This window comes from Lupinus angustifolius, unplaced genomic scaffold, assembly GCF_001865875.1.
Source record: "Lupinus angustifolius cultivar Tanjil unplaced genomic scaffold, LupAngTanjil_v1.0 Scaffold_332, whole genome shotgun sequence".
Taxonomy (NCBI): domain Eukaryota; kingdom Viridiplantae; phylum Streptophyta; class Magnoliopsida; order Fabales; family Fabaceae; genus Lupinus; species Lupinus angustifolius.
Window position 1 is genome coordinate 112,160 of NW_017727750.1, and position 22,828 is coordinate 134,987.

Below are 22,828 nucleotides of genomic sequence, written 5' to 3' on the forward strand. Positions count from 1 at the left end.
CTTGTTCTCTTTCCTGAGGCCTCTCATGATTCTTTATTGCATTTTTTTCTCCGTAAGCAATACCGATTGACACTGCCATGAGGAATACTATTCCTAGTAGCAACACTAACGTTGGAAACTTCACTCTCATATTAGCCATATTTTATTATATTAGATTGCACTCGATGATGAAAATGGGGACTAAGATCACTCATATTTATAGATCATTTTCATAAGAAATGGTGCCATGCATGTTGACGAGTGTTCATATTGACAAATTTGAGGTGTCATGTGCATGCCATTTATCAACACAGCTCTTTATGGATATACATGGACGCGGCAATCATGCATATATGCTTCTTGCTTCCTCATACATGAATCATTGTTTTTTTCTTCAATTTCATGAACTGGGACTTTATTTTGGAAACGATACATGGTACTCTCTCTCTCATTTCATATTTGTCTTTTCTTGGCTCGCCGTGTTTATGGTTTGTTCGCTATAGAATTATTACGGTAGAAAAATATTAGAATGAATAGAGTTTAAAAACAATAAAATACATATATCAGTTCAAATTTAAAAACAAATAGCAGGGTGAGGGAAAAATTCAATATAATCAAGTACATATGTTTTCGAAAAACGGGATTTCTTTTAAAAAATGTGATATATATAATCCAACTCTTAACTCTATGGCCACGTTTATATAATGTTTGGTTATCATCTAAAGCCATGCAATAATAATAATAAATATCTGTTAATAGATTTCAATAAAGCAACATGAAAGATAAAATAAATGAAAGACAAAAAAACATAAATATATATTGCACATTAAATGTCATCTTCAAAATTAGGGGTACAAAAGTTCGGTTCGATTTTATTTTTGGTACAATTCAATGATCAAACATAACAATATGGTTTGGTTCACTTCAATTAACTAATAATATTTATGTAAGAACCGAATCAAATTGGTATTGAATGGTTTGGTTCGGTTATGTGGTTTTCGTCTTCTATTTTTTAAAAAAAATCTCATCAATGGAAGTTCAAAATGTATTTCATGATTCATTTGTTGTCCATAGATAGAAAAACATTACTACAATTATTATTATTCTTATGAAATATAAATCATATATATATAGATAAGTAAACAAATTGAAACTAATAACATATATAAAAAATATGTAATTTAGGAAGAAGAAAATACATGACGACATATATAATATTACAATTCACAACCAATAACATATATAAGAGTTCAATTCACAATTAATAACATATATAACAACTTAGTAACATATATAGCCATACAATTCACAATTAACAACATATATAAGTAGGTTCCAAATAATCAAGACACTAGGAAAGTCACAAACATATATATATATATATATATAACAATTTAGTTGTGTAGTAACATATAACAATTTACTAACATATATAACACTACAATTCACACAGAATTGATAATTTAAGCCCCAAAGTTGGTTAAAGAATTCAAACATTACAACGATATTCTCTATTATTAATTTCTTTAATATGTGGTTTGATTGAGTTCGAATTGTTCCAAAATTTTCTAAATTATGAACTGAACTTAAATTGTTCTTTAACAAAAAAGCCAAATTGAATAAGGAAACCACAGTGTTTTGTAAGTTGGTTCGGTTCGGACACATTAATTTCACAGTTTAACCCTATTCCAAATTAATTTATTGTCAAATTATACAATCCTTATAACTTGGAAGGGAAAAGTTAATCACATAGAAAAGTAAGGCTGAAGACCTCTTTGAGGTTATTAAATCATAGTGTATATGTAGAACGGAATTTGGGAAAAGAAGAAAAACGAAATCATAATAAAGGATTTTCAAAATGGAAAGTGTGGGCATGATAATTTCGCAAGATAATATTATTTTGAATACTATTTTGTAACAATTTTTAATTATACTTTGAATTTTTTAATAGATTTACATTTTTTTGCCTATATAATTAAAAATAAATTGTTGAATAAATAACGTACAATACTAGTGTACGAATAATGATATTTGTTGAGCTGTTAAGGTTATACCAATACCTTACATATAAGATTCAGTTATATATGATTGTCAATCACCTGGTTATAAAGATTTGATTAAACAAGATTTGGTCATATATGATCATCGATTACCTGAAATTATATCTTAACTGTGTGAAAGACCAAAATTGAAAGAACTATTTCTAAATATTTGTATGATACAAATCAGATAAAATAGCTAATCTATATAATGATAAACATACTTAAGTGGGATAAAGAGAGGAGTGAGCTTTACACTAACATCTTAAAGGTACATAGAATTTTAATTTAGTGACCAGGTATTAAATTATATTTGTGATGATAAGTTATAGATACTAATTTTTTAATACATTTACTTCAAACTTATTAAAACTTGAGATGTATGCTTACATTTAGAGATGTATAGTTATTAATGGTAATTGTCATCAAATCGGTCAAAGTACTATAGTATACTGGTATAAGGGTTCAACCGGTGGTTCGGTAATTAATCGTATGTCGGTTAAACCGGACATACATGCTTATCTATATAACCTTTAATAAAAAAATATTAACTAGATAGATACTCAATTTAAAATTCATGTTCTTAGTCTACTAAAATTACCCATAGATAAACAATTTTAACAAATCCAAAGTTTGGCCCATCTTCCATTGATGCAAATAGAAGCCTATAAGGGGCTAAACTAGCAAATCAACTAATTGAACAAATTGAAGAACCAAGTAAGGAAAAAGTACTTTACAACAACAATTAAAAATCCTAACATGTAAGGTAAGAAGAAAACGAGAGATGATATAAGGTGAGAGATGAAATAAACACACACCTTAGTGGGCAATTGCATCAACTCTACAAGGAATTGGATGGAACGAAGATGATACTTCGGTGGAAGGGACTAGACGAAGATTATACATCGGGGAAGCCTGGAACTGTAGAAGAAGTGAAGAAGGGTTGAAGAAGTGTGAACAGTGGAAGGATAAGAATCGAATAAGGGTAGAAGAATTGCGAACCGTGTAGCCTAGAACTCTTTTGAAAACCATGCTACCCTAAAACAACATCGTTTATGGGTGTTTTTTTTAGAAAAAAGTATATGTGTAAACCGGTTAATTTAGTCAAATTTTGACCGGTTCACCAGTTTTGACCAAATTTTGCATAATAGGTTTTCATGGTCATTTCAACACCTTCTTGATAGTGTTGATCTCATACTTAAAACAACATTTAAAATCAACATTTCTTAAGTTACACTTACCACTTTAAAGTAAGCTTACCTTATCAATGTTCACCCTATAACAAATCAACCATCCTTTACCTCATACCACTTTAAGTTTATAAAGTCAAGACTTTTATAAGTCATCTTTTATTCCAAATCATTACTTGAACTTGGAAGTCAAAGAATATCATTTACTAACCAACTTTTAAACTCATAATATTCTAAAACAACACTTTTTCACAAAACTCATCCATAAACATTTTGGATTTTAAAGTTAGAAACTAAACTTTTCCTAAACACATATAGACCATGATTTAGACCTAATGCTAAGGAAATTTTTGATTCTTCAACTTATCATTAAACACTTTAAAGATTCCTTTGATAACAAAATCATCCCCTTTGAAACAAAATCAAACTTCAACATTAAAAATATACTATTCTAAACTTGTCCAAGGCTATGGTTTTTTAAGCCAAAAACAAGTGGAAAAGTCCAAACTTTGCATGGTTAGGAAAACTCCTTAAAGCTTCCTTTGATATACAACCATCACCTTTAACCATGTTCAAATACCAACAAACATATAAACTTTCTAAATATTAAAAACAGCCCCATGAACACAAAAAGTTCATGGTTTCAAAATAACTTTCTAAGTTCAAGAAAATATCTATTTGGAGTTTTAAACATAAACATAAAAAGAGTTAGGAAGATTATTAGAATATTTCAACGGTTGAAAATATTCATAACATACATATAAATATCATACTAAAATTTCATAAATATCTAATGGTTAGATCATAAGAGATGAAGAAATCAAAAAGAAAAACCATGAAGAACTAACTTGAGAGTTCTTAGAGAATGCAAAGTGAAGAAAGAGTTTGAAATGCCAAGGTATTCTCTTAGCTAGGGTTTCGATCATTAAAGAGAGAAATCATATTTGGGGGGAAAAAGTCAATGGTTTTTCAAAAAGTAGTTTGTGTAAGAGATATGTGAGTGATTTTAGGATTTTGTGTAAGAGAATATGTACTTTTGCTTGTTTAACAAACAAGACTCTTACATGAAAGTGGTGTGAATTTTCGATGAAACATTCTCGATTAAACATGCTCGAGTATTATCGGCTAATACTCAGCCGGATATTAAAATTTCTCGATTTCGGTTTACGGTTAGAACTTCGAAACACATAATTTGGAGTGAAAAATATTCAGAAATGTGTTCTTGACGAAATTCATGTCTATCTTGACTTGAAATAATATTTCGAAGCAAAGGGCACAATTGAAATTCAGTTCCGAGTTACGAAACTCAAAAACACGTTATTGAGCCGAATATGGGTGAATTTGAGCCCGACAGAAGCTCAAAAACCTTTCGTCGTAGAAAAATACGAAAATATACCACAAAATAGAAAATCATAAAAAAGGACTAATACTCAATTATGGTTTAACAAAAATGCATACCGATTAATTTCTAAAACTAATCATTGATAAAATAAATAATTAATAAAACATACACACAAAATTCACGGTGTTACAAGGGTTGCAATTTGTTCACCAAGTAATAATCATTAAAGATATAATTTTTTATTTGTGGATGATGGTTGTGAAAATCTTGGTTATTTTTTAGAAGAATTTTTATTGCCTAAAAGTTGGGGTGTAATCATTTTGAGGCTGAAATAGACAAATGGAAAGTCATATTACTATATGAGATGAGCAAGTTTTATTTTCCATGTTTTGTTTAAATTATCATATGAAAGATTATAAAAAATGTTGATACCTTTTGTACATTTTATATTGACAATGCTTTTTTATTTGGGCTATTCTAGATACAAGGTGTTGGTCTAATATTGTAAAGCCCCATTAGATCCTCAAGATGACCAAATAGTTAATGGTTCAATTTTAGTATGCGATATTTATTGGTAGGGCAGTCATGCATCCCAAAAGAGATTAGTTCATTACCCAAAGGTGAAGGGATACCGTTTTTAGTATCCAAAAAAATAAACATTGTCTTCAGAACATCTTACTCTGATTTATAAATGTATAATATATAATTACCTTTTCACTTCTTCCATATCATAAATATTTCATAAAATAATTCATATCAGCATAATTATTTCTTAAATTCTTTTGCTTAATATTTTTTACCATTGTGATCTAGTGTTAATCTTTTATAATTTTTCAAATTTATTTAATAAATGCATAAACACATTTGCTCAATATATATGATAATGAATTAAAAAATAAAATAAAATTAAATAAGACCTTTAGATGATAATATGGGATATTAACTATGATACTTCTAAACAAGAAACTAAAAAAAATCTCAATGGCTTATGACCTGAGTTGTTGTCTTATATTCATTTTGAGAATTAAAATAATTTAGTTGAGAAGTGTGTGAAACTCTTATTTTTTTTAAGTGAGAAGTAAATGCAATATCAATGAAGGAGTGCAATAAAATAAAAGAGAAGAAGATAAAATAATTTATTAATAGGGTTCTGATCAATTTTGTATACGTACTTGGAAGCGTAGAGTAGTTATCAATATATATTTTTAGCGAATAAGAATTACAAGTTCTAACAAACTCATGGGCAAAAGACTCATATGGTGTTTCTAATTTGTGCTAGTTATAATAAGGATCTTGAGCCTAATATTTAACATTTTTTCTCTCATCCATCCAATACTAGCCAATGTTTTACTTATTACAATAATATATTTCAAGCATCCCCAACAATATCAACCTTGATTGAAATAGACTAATAATTTGGTCTTTAGGAAATTTATATAGCAATCTTCACCTTAGCGAATATTTTATTCCTTAATAAATATACGCAACAATCACCACCTTAGTGAATATCCAACTCCATATTACCCAATGCCTAACTCTTTTTATGAGCTTCTCCATTGGACTTCTTCCACATGTGAGAATCCTCATCTTCAGCATTAGTTGAGTATTCTTTATGATGTTATCAAGATTTAAGTTTTCCTAACTCAAATTTTGATGGACAACCAATTTCACGACTTACGAATACGGGGAAAATAGATTCCTTTTTTCCAAAATGATTTATAAAATATTAATTACTAAAGAAAAATAGTATATATTTTTTTTATCTAAGAAGAGCTTATTTGCTTTAATGCATCCTCATGTTGTAATATGAAAATCAAGATTATATAGTTCATTACTAAAAATTGATCAATGGATTTGTATAATTTTTTTAAAGAACTAATTTAAAATTAAAGGAGATGAATAGCATAATAGATTATCTTAGTTGTGAACCGACATCTCAATTTGAGAGATAACATAGATAATATTGATGATCGTAACTATTTCTCTACATAAATTAGAAATTAAGATACCACATGAATACCAAACTCATTATTAGATTCCCAAAATGGTTTATTGAGTTTTTTTAAATTTTTTTAAATAAATTTTTTTAATTAAAAAGAGAAGTAACAACATAAGAGACTACATTGCTTGGTAATTGATGTTGCATCCCAATTTTCGGTCAATAACGGTTATATGACAGGTTTGGAGCTACCACTATGTTTTCACGGTCAAAATAAAAAAACTTTCTTTAAACCCACCTTTAAGGATTATATTGGTCTTTGAATTCGAAATATGGACTCGAGACTCAGTTACGGAATTAGAAGATTATTGCATCGACTAATTTTATACCCAAATTTGTTTGATTATTTTATTTATTAAAAGGGAAACTATTTTTATTTTTTTGTTTTGTCTCAAATGATAGGATTTTGCTCCTACATCTCCCTCTGAGCAATAAAGAATCAAGACTTCTTAGTTCTTTAGTAGAAAAAAGTTTGTTGGTTGAATTTATATTATTTCTAAATAGGAGAAGATGTTTTAATTTTAATATGGTGTCCATACTTAAATGAGTGAATTATAACCATAATGTATGATATCACATTTCATATTAAGCAGGTGAAGCTTAATCAAAATCACAATTTTTTAATGTTTAAAGGTTTTTAGAAAGGTGATACACAAAGGAAGAGATTAGCTACAAAAAAATTAAACGATCCCATTAGGATTCTCTAGTGTTTCTCTTTAGAACTTTTATGTTACTCTCTCTTTTTTGGTATTTTTGACGTGTTTTCCGGTTTTTTCACGTTATCATGTACACAATACGATGGATTTGACACAAGCAGAAAACAAAAGGGAATCGCTTTCATTAATGCATCCAATCGATTAAAACATTTTATTTTTCTAGAATCAAATCTATAATTCATTGACTAATTTTACTTAAAATTTAATATTGGCTGTAAGAATGTTTCTGGGTTATCTAGAAATTTTTCTTAATAATTTTATAAACTCATAGAATATTATCGTGACACTCATATTAATTCGACTTTAAAATTAACAGTCTAAAATGTTCTATTTTGGGTAGAAATTTCATAGCAACTTCAAAAGGAAATCACACATGTTCTTTTATAAAATGGGGTCTCTCCATTAATAGGTTAATAAATTCATTAAGTCACTTAAAACCCTTTTTTATTTTAAAAATAAAATTAAAATTGTAGGGAGAAATTAAATTGAAATAACATCCTTGTACCAAAAAAATTAAAAATTGTATCCAAAAAAACTTGAAATAGTATCCTACCATTATTGAGTCAAATAAGTGATCTTTAAATACCATTATTTTATTGTAAATGAAATCAAAAGTTGGGAGGGAAATTGACTTAGATGTTGTATCTAATCAATATATGCACATTAAGTCATTTAAACTCTTTTTTTTATATGAGTGAAAAATATGAATTTATTTTCTTCGTCAAATTATTTTTTCAAAAATAACATATTTTATTTACTATTATTATTTTTAGGAATCAAATATAATTAAAATCATATATCACATTGATTTGTTTTTATTATGTATTTTCGCTTGTGATCATATTATTAAAATCATTTTAAAAAAAAAACATTTTTGTTATCATATATACCTCTTTTTACTTGTTCCTTACCACAATAGTGAGCAAATTGAAGTTTGAAGGATATCATGTCAGGTAACTAGTAAGGAAATGAACACTAATTTTGTCAAGGTTGAAAGAACTTACATATTCAAACTTTAGATGCCTCATAGTGAGGTTGAAACTAGTCAACGATGCAGGCTGAAATACGGTAACCATTAGTTTTATGTAGTAGTTAGAGAATCTTCTACAATGGAAACCATCAATTTGTTGTGGCAGTTCTAGAATCTGCTAAAAGGGAAACCATCAATTTGGTGACATAGTCTGAGAATCTTCTGAAAAATGAAACAATCGATTTGGTGAAGGAGTTCAAGACTATGCTGAAAGGGAAATCAACAATTTGATAAAGTAATTTGAGAATCTACTTAAAGGGAAACCATCAATTTGGTGAAGCAATTAGAGAATCTTCTAAAAGGGAAACCATTGATTAGGTAAAGTACATCGAGAATCTGCTGAAATGGAAACCATCAGTTTGGTTAAGTAGTACAAGAATATGCTAAAAGGGAAACAATCGATTTCGTGAAGCATTTGGTGAATATTCTGAAAGGGTAAAAATCTGTTTAGTGAAGAAGTTTGAGAATCTGTTGAAAATAAAACATCAATTTGGTGAAGCATTTTGATAATCTATTGAAATTATAACCATTGATGTGGTGAAGCAGATCGATAATCTACTGAAAGGGAAACCATCGATCTAGTGAAGCATATCGAGAATCTGCTAAAAGGGAAACCATCGGTCTAGTGGTTGAAAGTTTTTTTAAAGTGTTTGAACCCTAAATTTATCATTGTGCTTATGTTGAACTTTCGACTTCAATTTGGAGGCCATTATTCAGATTCTCCATAAAGCTGCCCCATTTTGGGAAATAAAGGATAAGGGGTAGTAAGCCTTCACATTGAGGTGCTCATTTAATTTTCCTTAACCTAGTGTATGTGCTTGTCGAGAATTTTCTTATTTTATTATCATCCTCAATCACATTTTCATATTTTTGACTTATAATCACTTTCCTTTTCCTACATTGCTCATATGGGTTGTCAACCTAGCACACGTTTTTTGTTTTTTGTTCTTTGATTTTTAATTTTTACTTATTTTTAACACCGTCGACTTGGTGGACTCGTTTGATAGTAAGTAGAAGTCTTATGTGGGTAATTTTTGGAGTTCTTCTTGACAGTCATAACATAATATCATTCCCTGCTTGGTTAAGAGATTATCCTACTTAGTCTTCTTGTAACTTTTCACTAGAAAAATGGTAACAACCAAAAACAATGGCCCAATATGGATACAAGGATTTATCCTTCTATTCAAATCGTCCTAAAATGCTAAATTTGGAAGGACTTAGACAATGAATCATCTTAAAATATGCCCTAGTTTGAAAGGTTTCCATGTTTCTTTTACTATAGAGGTGTTTATTGTATGTACAACTCTTTAAGAAGAAATATTAAAACAATGATCATGCAAATTTGACAAGTGTTTAGATTAGGAGTGGTGATATTATAAAGATTACAAAATTTAATTTGTGTTTAAGTGATAAGTGGCAAACATACCTAAATTTCATACACTTTTATGGCACTTATCTTAAGCATAATTAAGAAAAACCAACTTAAAACAATACTTTTTGTATAAAATATAACAATCTTGTATATTTGTTTTTGTATTTATTTTTTATGTATTTTGTAGGATTTAGAAAGAAGAAGAAAAGGAAAAAAGATTCATGGTCAAAGAGAAAAATAAGTCAAAATCAAGGTGCTCAAGGAGGCAGTTGAGCGTGGACCAAGCCACGCTAAGCTGACCTGGACACCAGCCTGACCTAGACCAAGCTGCTCAAGCAAGCAGCTGAGCGGACCTTCTTGGCCGCTCAGCCTAGCACCAGACTAATCCTGACACGGTTATAACTCAAGCTTGGCACAGTCAGACACGAGCCTGGCATAAGCCCAAGTTGCTCAACAAGCAGCTCAGCGGTGCAACCAAGCAGCTCAGCGGTGAACCAGACTCCTTCCTAATTCAACAAGCACCAGGCCACGTCCCAATAAGCACAGTCAAAGCTGCTAAACAAGTAGCTTAGAAGATTTAAGGAATATGTTGGTCTTTGAATTTGAATCTGGACTCGAGAGTCGGTTATGAAATTAGAAAAATTATTGCATCGACTAATTTTATACCAAAATTTGTTTGATTATTTTATTTATTGAAAGGGAAAATATTTTTATTTTTTTGTTGTGTCTCACATGATAGGATTTTGCTCCTACGTCTCCCTCTAAGCAATAGAGAATCAAGACTACCTAGTTCTTTAATAGAAAATAGTTTGTTGGTTGAATTTATATTATTTCTGAATAGGAGAAGATGTTTTAATTTTAAGATGGTGTCCATACTTAAATGAGTGAATTTCAACCATAATGTATGATATGGCATATCATATTAAGGAGGTAAAGCTTAATCAAAATCCCATTCTTTTTAATGTTTAAAGCTTTTTTAGAAAGGTGATACACAAAATAAGAGATTAGCTGCAAAAAAGTTAAACAATCCCATTAGGATTCTCTAGTGTTTCTCTCTAGAACTTGTATGTTACTCTCTCTTTTTTGGTATGTTTTGACGTGTTTTCCGGTTTTTCACATTGTCAAGTACACAATACCTCTATTTATTGGATGGATTTGACACAAGTGGAAAACAAAGGGGAATCACTTTCATTAATGCATTCAGTCATGCATTCAGTCAATTAAAATATTTTATTTTTCTAGAATCAAATCTATAATTGATTGACTAATTTTATTTAAAATTTAATATTGGGTGTAAGATTGTTTCTAGGATATCTAGAAATATTTCTTAATAATTTTATAAACTCAAAGAATATTATTGTGACACTCATATTAATTCGACTTTAAAATTAAAAGTGTCCAAAATGTTCTATTTTGGGTAGAAATTTCATAGCAACTTCAAAAGGAAACCACACATGTTCTTTTATAAAATGGGATCTCTCCATTAATAGGTTAATAAATTCATTAAGTCACTTAAAACCCTTTTTTTATTTTAAAAAGAAAATTAAAATTGGTGGGAGAAATTAATTTGAAATAATATCCTTGTACCAAAAAAATTAAAAATTGTATCCAAAAAATCTTGAATGAGTATCCTACCATTGTTGAGTAAAATAAGTGATATTTAAATACCATTTTTTTATTGTAAAGGAAATCAAAAGTTGGGAGGGAAGTTGACTTAGATGTTGTATCTTGTCAATATATGAACATTAAGTCATTTAAACCCTTTTTTTTATATGAGTGCAAAATATGAATTTATTTTCTTCATCAAATTGTTTTTTCAAAAATAACATATTTTATTTACTATTATTATTTTTTGGAATTAAATATAATTAAAATCATATATCACATTGATTTGTTTTTATTATGTATTTTTCACTTTTTATCATATTATTAAAATCATTTTTAAAAAAAAAACATTTTTGTTGGGAATTTTGGATCGGACAAAATGGATTGTTCACATATACCCCTTTTTACTTGTTGCTTACCACAATATCGAGCAAATTTTAGTTTGAAAGATATAATGTCAGGTAACTAGTAAGGAAATAAACACTAATTTTGTCAAGGTTAAAAGAACTTACATATTCAAACTTTAGATGCCTCGTAGTGAGGTTGAAACTAGTCAACAATGCAGGCTGAAATACGCTAACCCTTGGTTTTATGTAGTAGTTCGGGAATCTTATGGAAAGGAAACCATCAATTTGTTGCGGCAGTTCTAGAATCTTCTGAAAGGGAAACCATCAATTTGGTGACATAGTCCGAGAATCTTCTGAAAATGAAACAATCGATTTGGTGAAGGAGTTCGAGACAATGCTAAAAAGGGAACCACCGATTTGGTGAAGTAGTTTGAGAATCTGTTGAAAATGAACCATCAATTTGGTGAAGTATTTTGAGAATCTGTTCAAATTATAACCATTGATTTGGTGAAGCAGATCGATAATCTACTGAAAGGGAAACCATCGATCTGGTGAAGCATATCGAGATTTTGCTAAAAGGGAAACCATTGATTTTGTGAAGTAGATCGTGAATCTGGTGAAAGGGAAACCATCGATTTGGTGAAGCAGATCGAGAATCTGGTGAAAGGGAAACCATTGATTTGGTGAATTAGTTATAGAATCTATAGAAACGGACACCATCGATTTGGTCAAGATGTTCGAGAATTAGTTGAAAGGGAAACCATTGATTTGGTGAAGTAAATTGAGAATTTTCTGAATGGGAAACCATCGATTTGATGACATAGTTCAAAAACATGTTGAAAGGGAAACCACTAATTTGGAAAAGCATTTCGAGAATCTGCTGAAAGGGAAACCATTTATAAGGTAAAACAGTTCGAGAATGACTAGAAAAGGAAATCATCAATTTAGTGAAGCGGTTCAAAAATCTAGCAATAGAGAGAGTATCGATTTGGTGAAACAAATTGAGAATATGGTGAAAGGGAAACCAGTGGTTTGATGAAGTAGTTCGAGAATCTGCTGAAAAGGAAATCGTTGATTTGATGAATCAGATCGGGAATCTATTGAAATGTGGCTTACGGACGTCTCAACATATGAGTGAGAATCTGTTGAAAATGAACCATCAATTTGGTGAAGTATTTTGATAATCTATTGAAATTATAACCATTGATGTGGTGAAGCAGATCGATAATCTACTGAAAGGGAAACCATCGATCTAGTGAAGCATATCGAGAATCTGCTAAAAGGGAAACCATCGGTCTAGTGGTTGAAAGTTTTTTTAAAGTGTTTGAACCCTAAATTTATCATTGTGCTTATGTTGAACTTTCGACTTCAACTTGGAGGCCATTATTCAGATTCTCCATAAAGCTGCCCCATTTTGAGAAATTAAGGATAAGGGTTACACCTTCACATTGAGGTGCTCATTTAATTTTCCTTAACTTTTGTCACGAATACCTAGTGTATGTTCTTGTCGAGAATTTTATCATTTTATTGTCATCCTCAATCACATTTTCATATTTTTGACTTATAATCACTCTCCTTTTCCTATGTTGCTCATATGGGTTGTCAACCGAGCACACTTTTTCTGTTTTTGTTCTTTGATTTTTACTTATTTACTTTTTACTTATTTTTAACACTATCGAATGGGTGGTCTCATTTGATAGTAAGTAGAAGTCTTATGTAGGTCATTGTTGGAGTTGTTCTTGACAGTCATAACATAATATCATTCTCTGCTTGGTTGAGAGATTATCCTGCTTGGGCTTCTTGTAACGTTTCACTAGAAAAATGGGAACAACTCAAGAAAATCGCCCAACATGGATACAAGGATTTATCCTTCTATTTAAATTTTCCTAGAATGCTAAATTTGGAAGGACTTAGACAATGAATCATCTCAAAATATTCCCTAGTTTCAAAGGTTTCCATGTTTCTTTTACTTTAGAGGTTTTTATTGTAGGCACAACTCTTTAAGAAGAACCATTAAAACAATGATCATGCAAATTTGACAAGTGTTTGGATTATGAGTGGTGATATGATAATGATTATAAAATTTAATGTGTTTAAGCTTTTGTATATGTGTTGTTTAATTTGTGTTTAAGCTTTTGTATATGTGTTGTTTAATTTGTGTTTGGTTGCGAGTGTTGATATGTTTATGATGAATAGAAAATTGAACTTATGTTTGGGCTTTGAGTTTTGTTGGTGATGGTGATGGTGATTATGAGAGAATGGAATGTTAATCATATGCATTAAGATGAGATTGTTAGAAATTAATAATTTCTAATTAAGGTGGGCTACATATATTTAATACAACTATATTGGCTATTTATTTTGGGATTACAAAACAAGTGATCTAATTACTCACAACCTATAAGACTTCTGAAACTGATAACGGATATGAGCTTAATGAGTGGATACCCAAACGGTTGGCCTATATGGGATAATGAGAATCCTATAAGTTAACGCATAAGGAAAGGTTATGATCCTCATTACACCAAATCACAAATAGTTTTCACCTCTTCCCATCAGAGAGAAAATGATAGTTCCAAAAGGAATTGAGGATTTGGTTGAGGAAGGACATCATACCATTACTCTATGAAACGGTATATCAAAAAAGTAGATCAGAGAACATGAATTCGAGTATGATCATGACTTTGTATCGTAGTTGTATATTATGTGTGAGAATCATGAGATTCAAGATCATAGGATTGATATTTCACCAATCATCAGGTAATATCTAACAAGTGGTATCAAATCTTTAGGTTCTGAATTTTATGGTTCTCCATTAAAGATATTTTTTCCCCAATTTTTTATAAACCCTAATTTTTTAAATTTGGGGATTTTTATGCTTCTGCTATTGGTTATGAGAAATGTGTATTTATGAATAATGAGGATAACTTTTATCTGCTTCTGCTTATTTGAAATATGGGTAGTTTGTATTATGAATCCTTGCAACATGTGTTGAAGTATATATTTAGATTTGTACATGAATATTGCATTAACTTTTATTACTCTGTTATGCAATATGTATATTGTATGTGCACTAATACCTTACTGTTGAAAATTGACTTTTGTCACTTTATAATTTTGCAATTGGCTGAAGTATATCTATAAGGAATATATGGTTTAAGTTGTGTTTTTCATTTATACATATACAATATTGAATTCATGGACTTGTACATATATTGTGAATTAAAATATACAAATATAAATATGTAAGTGCTTCCAGCTTGAGGTTGTTGTGATGTTTGGAATTACTGATGAAAGGTAATATATATTTACTATGTGTATGTGAAACAGTATATATATTTTTACATATATATTTTAAGATATGCATGATTATATTTGATTTGGAATTTTTTATAATGATTTGCATATATTTTTTTAGGCTTTTCACTCTAGATCTACTTTGTATTTTTATAAGATTACATCCATTTTCATGTGTTGATATATATGTAATCTATCTTTTTTTATTTGGAATTATATTATTGGATTAGATCTGTTAATCATAAAAGATATCAAATATGAATGTTTTAATTCCAAGATCATAATTTTTTTATAGTTGACCTATATTGTTTTCCTTTTGTCTGGTAATTATTTTTCAATTAATTGGTGCAATATGTTGTCAAAGTAACCTTTATTGTGGAAATTGATAAATAATACATAGATGAGTTTGAGGTTATTTATGAGAATTGTGTTTGGTCCAAAGGAAGACACAATTTGACCAAGTAATAACATATATATGATAATAAATAAGTAACAATTATAAATTTTTTTCTTGTGAGTAATAGTCAGTCCAAAGAAAGGCTATTGTTTGACAGAACTAATTGTTAATATTTGATCATTAAGTTGAGAGTACCACTTACAAATTAATTTCTCTATCCAAAGACTAGAAATTGATGTTGTTCTAGGTATCTTGTGATGAGCCTATTATGTGAACATGTCTTGTTTTATATATATTACCTTACTTGTTTGTTTAAATGGTTGCAACACTTATAGTTTGTTGCATTAGTTGGTGGTTGATTGTATTATTAAGGGCTTTCTATTGTTGAAATATTGTTTCCATTTGGACACAGTGTCGTACCATGTTTAGTCATGTATAAAATGGTAATATATTTTTAATGGAAAATTCAAAAGAACCATCACTAGAATTCGAAACGCAGATCCTTGTGATCGAAATGATGCAATGCTACCAATAGACTATAGTGTATATATGTATTTATATGTGGATATAATTAATTCATATTTTGGATTAAGTGTTGAATCAAACTCAACTAAATGGTTCTTTATTTTAAAGAAATGACATTGTTTGACATTTTAAGTGAACCTATTAAATAAGAAGTCGCCAAAGTGACATCTTTTCTGTGAATTGTTCATAATAAATGTCAAAGGCTAGTACGTACTAGTATCTATGCGAGTATTAATTGACCTAAAGGAATATTATTATTTGGCCAGATTATATACACACATGTGACGGTAAACATGTGATTATTATCAGGTTGCAAATGTGAATGATAAATTAGTCTAAAGAATGGTTTATTATTTGACATGAAAAATATCATTAGTGATTGGTAGAAAATATCAAGCCAATTGTATGTATGCATTTTATTGTTTGACAAGACTAATTATCAATGTTTGATTACTACATTGAGCATACCACTTATAAGTTAATATTTTTGTCCAAAGACAAAATTTTAATGTTGTGCTAGGTAACTCTTGATATGCCTCACCATCATTTGAATTTAAGTTTTAAAGTTGAATGTGAGTTTAATTGCAAGAACGATTGCAATATATTTTGTTCTTTTATTAGTGCTGCAAATATTTTTGCTCAAATTAAGAATATCTCATTGTTAAATGGGACAAACTTTAAGGTGTATAAGGAAGCCGTTGAAATTATTCTCAGCTGTATGCATTTAGATGTGGCACTTCAAGTGGAGAAATCCATTTCTACTATGTATATCCTCGATGAGGTTAAAATTGAGAAATTGGGACACTCTTATCGAATGTGTCTAGTGATCATGAAACGCTATATTCCAGAAACGTTTCAGAACTCTATTTCTGAGGGTCAAAGTGCAAGGAAGTTCCTTGAAGAAATAGAACCATACTTTTCCAAAAATGAGAAGGCGGAGACAAGTAGCTTTTTTGGCTGAACTCATCTCCATGAAGTATGAAAGCATATGAAACATAAGGGAGTACATTATGGAGATATCTAATATCGCATCAAAACTCAAGTCACTTAAGTTAGAGCTTGGTGATGACTTGCTCTTGCACTTGGTTTTGATCTCGCTTCCTGCACACTTTGGGACATTCAAAGTGAGCTATAACACTCAAAAGGACAATTGGTTTCTCAATGAGTTTATATCTCTTTGTGTCCAAGAGAAAGAGAGGTTGTAGAGAGATAAGACTGAAAGTGCTCATTTGTCTATGACCTCTCAGAATAAGACAAGAACGAACAATAAGGATGTTGTGAAAGGGCTATTTGTGTTTTTCGTCAGAGAATGTCTATTTGTTCTACATTAGACTTTGCCAGGAAAACCTAACATAAAAGGTGTTGTTGAGTGACGAAACCAAACTCTTAAGGATATGGTGAGAAGTATGCTTAGTCATTCTTCCTCACTAGAGTCTCTTTGGAGGGAAAAAGTAGTTAATAAATGAAAGTGTGCATGTCAAGAGGAACACTTTGGAAGGCTCTCCTTGAACGTCATGGTTTTGATGAGGACAACGTGTACCTAAAAGTGCTTGAAGATAACCAACAATCCAACGTGCTTGAGTCTTTTATTTGGTACTAGGCTTAGACTAGTTTCTAGTTTAAGTTGAGTCGAAGGCTTAGGGCACCTAAAACATGTCTCATATGCATTTATCTTTAAATCATTTCATCCATGAGATATGTTCATTTGATAATATGTTCATGCATTACATAAATACATGTATATATGCATTCTAGGCATAAAACTAAGTGTCAAACATGTATTATCTAAGTGCATAACATATTCGATGTTTTCTATTTGAAAATACACATTTTATTTAGTGTTAATCGATTAACCATACCTTTAATCGATTAACCCAACTGCTGTGAAAAGTGGTTGCCACTGGAACACGTTTTTGTAATGCAGTTAATCGATTAAAGGTTCCCGTTAATCGATTAACCTAACTGATTTTAAAGTGTTAAATCTGAAAAACTGAAAAACAGAATCAGTTATGATTTTTAGTCCCGTTAATCGATTAAGAAGGTATTTAATCGATTATCTGGGGTTCTGGACTGATTCTTTATAAACTGCGTTTTCAGAATTAATCTCATAAGTTGCATGTTGCATTTATTAGAGAGTTAGAGCATTCTACGTGTTAATTGCTGCATCTATTTGTTAATTGCATTAGTGAGTTTAGAAATGAGAGATTCCTTGCTTTAGGATTGAGTGCATTTCATGTTATAATCTCTCATGTTTTCCCTCACATGTTCATGCATATTTTTGATGCGTTTTTCATGAATTTTATAATTCTGTAACTTCTGTTTTCATAACTAATACTTGTCATTTCACATGTGTTTGTGTTAAATGTGCATTAGAGTAAAGCCTTCATGTTGTATTTGAGCTTAGGTATAGCTTAATATTACTCTTGTAATTCTTGTGTAATTGTTGTGAAAGGGAATCTCTTGGTGTCGTATCACCAGTAGAGATTGTGTGTTTCTTCATAGCTTAGAGTGTAAGAAAAGGAAAGAACGAGAGATTCTTTGGCTGGGGCTACGCCGAAAGAAACGTTTTCTTTATCGGTAGGAAGGGAGTCAAACCATTGGATAGTTTCTTTGATTTCTTGTCATTTGCTAAGTGTTGTAATTGGATAATGTGTTTGTAAATTACATTGATTCGATTATAGTGAAGGAAATCTCCCAAGTCAGCCGGGAGGCCTGGATGTAGTTTGCAGTGGACAGCAAACGAACCAGGATAAAAATTCGATTTGCAGGATTTGTTTCTCTCTCTCTCTTTACTGTTTTTCAATCGATTTAATTTGTATATTTGATTCAACTAATACATTCTGTTCTTTTGTTGTATTGCAAGCTATTCTGATATACAAATTTGTAAGCTCTGTATTCGTTCTGTTATCGGTTATTTGTTTCGCATTTAATCGTTTCTGTAATTGCTTACTGGTTCTGTTTAATCGATTAATATTCCTGTGTTAATCGATTATACTGTTTCTATTAATCGATTAAAATAGTTTCTGTTTAAAACTGTTTTACCTAACAATAAAAACCCATATGAGCTTTGGACTGATAAAAGACCAAGCTTAAAACATTGCACATTTGGGGTTTTCCAACTGAGACACGACCTTATAGACCACAGGAAAGGAAACTGGACTCAAGAAAAATTAGATATTATTTTGTTGGCTATGTTATTTCGCTCCTTTTAATGAACTTTAAGTTGTGAGGTTGAATTGCTCTTTGATATGTGTCGTCCTCTCTCGAGCTCCAACACGTGCACTCAATTGAAGCCGCACCAACTCTTGTGGTACGATTATCAATTGAATCATTTACTTGGATCTTTCTATTCAATCTCTTCGTAGCAATCCAAGGTGAATTCTAGAAAACCCCCGAGAATCCTAAGACTACTCTCGTGAATTAGGATTCTAGATTAAATAATTGAATGGTCGGATAGTTGGGTTCACCTCTCGGTCCTTCCCTAATGTATCTAAGAGGTATAATTTGTTGGCCAGACAACTCACACTAATAAAACTCAGTTTAATGATTCAAATCACAACAATCAATGAAACAGAAGTAAGAACGAGTGTTTATTGAATGTAATAGGGCATGCCCCAATCCTAGAAACAAAGGGAATTACTCACTCATAATGGAGAAGAGAATACCAAATTCTAAATTGGATAATTATAATGTAAAGTATAAAGTGTAAACTGTGTTTAATCCTTGAGGGAGAACCCTCATTTATCCTAATTAAAAAATATTGGACTAAGCCCAACAAAACAAATCTAAAAAATAGGAATAGAATATAACATTCACTACTTCTTTTGGCCCTTCAATTGGTCTTTGCATAGGCTCAACACCGAATTTCATCTTCTTGCACCCAATCTCTACTCTTTTTGGCTTCATTCCATCCAAATTGCACAACATAGCCAAAAACACCCGCTCAACCCGAACAAAGAGAAATAAAAGCTAAAAACAATCTTAAAGTCTTAATTATGTCCTAAAATGTAAGTTAAATGTAATGCAAATGTAACATAATTTCACACTCATCAAATCTCCTCAAGCTTATATGTTTCTTGTCCTCAAGCAAGTATTATGTCTAAATTTTACAATCATGCATGAATGATGATATAAAAACCATGACCCAAAATAATAAGCAATCTCATGTTAGTTTTGAAATAATCTAGACATCAAGACAAGACAATCATATACAAATATAATTCAAGCTAAGTCTTCGAGTCATAACAACTACATGAATTGAGTAACTCTTCTTTCATCACTCTCATGTGTTTAAAGGTCATAGTATTTCGCTCAAATTTTCATGAAATTAAATTATCTTATGCTTGATTATAGATCAAATCGCCACTTAATGTATTTAAATGCATGCAAAAGTGAAGAGGTCTTTAAATGATTGTAATGGGGCCAAGGTGAATGATTTATGGTGAGATAAACAAGTAAAGGATACTTCAAAAGGCCTACAAATGTTTCTCCAAATACTTAAACTTTTTAGACATCTGACTGAAGCATTGAGATTCTTTTAATAAGCCTTAATTTATCATATGATCCTTTTTCGATCAACCATTCTTTTTACAATATCATTTTTGAATAATTTCTCCTTTAGTACATTTTGTATTATTATTTTTTCATTCTTTTATTCATTCTTATTATTTTTCTATAAGAGAAATTATGATTTTTTTTTTCTTTTTCACAATTATTTGGTTTCTTTCACTACACATGACCTTTTTACCTTTCCCATTGCTTCAACCAAACATCCCATATTATCCCAAACCCTAATTTAAGTAGCTATGAAAAACCATTAAATTCCTGGCTCAAAAGTGGGCAACTAATGGGTTTTAAATGTTTATAGCAAGTAGTTGAAGGTCAAAAGAAAAAGTTCCCATTGCCTCTATCATTTTAATGCATACAAACAAACTTCAATCTTGAAACGGGCATAAATCAAGTTCTAGAATGTACAACTTACAAAATTATGCACTCATGAAAGCAAAAAGGGTTTTTATGCAATTGTCAATTTATATCAGAACCCTTATTGTGTTTGACCCAAGTTTCTCACATTTGGTTCATTCAGCAAAAGTAATGAAACAATGACCTTTATTTAACCAAATTTAATTCTCAATTGTCAAGTTCTAGATATAAAGTTTGTCTAGTTGCTCAAGGCTACACTTAGAAAGAAGACATTGATTATTAAGAAACTTTCACTCCAGTATCTTCGAATGATTCTTTTAGAATAGTATTGACACTAGTAGCTCATTTTGATTTAGAGGTACATTAGATGGATGTTAAGACTATGTTTCTAAATGGTGACATTAAAGAAACGATCTATGTGGTGCAACTAGAATACTTTGTGACAATTGGCTCAAAGTTAATGGTATGCAAATTAAAGAAATCCATCTCTAGTTTTAAACAAGCTTCTTGTCAATGGAATCACAAGTTTCATCAAGTTATTACCTCGTACGGTTTTGAGGCACATAAAGTTGGTAATTGTGTGTAACACAGACTCAATGGGAGTAAATTTATATTCCTGGTATTATATGTCGATAATATACTTGTTGAGAGCAGTGATATGGGACTATTGCATGAGACTAAAAGATTTCTAATGAAGAAATTTGAAATGAAAGATCTTGGGGAAGCTTCTTTTGTATTAAGTATTCAGATACTAAGAGATCCTCTCAAGGTATCCTGAGGTTGTCATAAGAAAGATATATAGATAAAATCCTAGATAAATTTGGCATTAAAGAAAGTAAACCATGAAAGAAAGAAAAATGATGTTAAGAATTTTGGACAGGTGCTTAGAAATGTTTTACACCATACTTAATGAGAAAAGAACTTCGTATTTTTTATGTCTTCACTACAGTGTAACTATCCATTTATTCAACATCTCAATCATTTCTAAAAAAGGATGATAATAAATCAACCTTGGCTAGAATGTAGGAAAGGCTTTCTTACAATGCTTCTACTGAGAGAAAGGAACTTTCTACTCTTAATACTCTGTAATCATCCTCATGTTCTGCAACTTGATTAAGAAAATGTTTTCTTATTTAATCATCATTGATATTGATAAATCATTTTTAACGGGCGTGAAGAAAATGTTTTGTTATGATACTTTTTTGGTGACCATAGACCATCAACCATCACTTATTATCACTATTCACTTTCCTTGTGATTCAACTTTCTCTTGGTTTGCTTATAGAGATGAAAACGAGCCGAACCGGACTGAACCAGAACTCAGCTTGATAAGGATCTACTCAATTTGAAACTCGACTCAAGTTTGATACGAGTTATTTTTTAGCTCGGGTTCGACTCGGTTAAATTTCGCGAATTGTTCAACTCAACTCGAATTGGTTCATTTATATAACTCAAATAATAAATTTATTTTTAAAAAATATATTGCATAAGGTTATATATATATATAACCTTTTATATATATATATATATATAACAAAAACAAATATAAAATTTAGTTATATATATATATCGAACTAGCTCATGAACCTAACGAGTCTTAATATTTATATGATATAAATCAGATAAAATAAAAAATAATATATATAATGATACATATACTTAAGTGGGACAAAGTGAGGAGTAAGCTTTACACTAACATCTTAAGGGTACATAGAATTTTAATTTATTGATCAACTACTAAATTATAGTTGTGATGATAAGTTATATACTAATTTTTTTTATAAATTTACCTCAAACTTATTGAAACTTGAGATGTATGTTTACATTTAGAGATGTATAGTTATTAATACAGTATCTGTCCTCAAATTGGTCACCGTACTAGTACAATGGTATAGTGGTTTAACCGATGGTTCATTAATTAACTTATGACAGTTAAACCGGACATACATGCTTATGTATATAACCTTTAATATAAAAATCAACTAGGTAGATAACAAAATTTATAATTCATATTTATAGTGTACTAAGAATTCCCATAGATAAATAATTTTAACAAATCCAAAGTCT

At 30.2% G+C, this 22,828-nt stretch overlaps 1 pseudogene; it reads right to left on the minus strand.

Annotated features, from left to right (window-relative positions):
• Positions 1-22,828, minus strand: part of LOC109341046 — a 32,011-nt pseudogene that overhangs the window by 1,788 nt on the left and 7,395 nt on the right.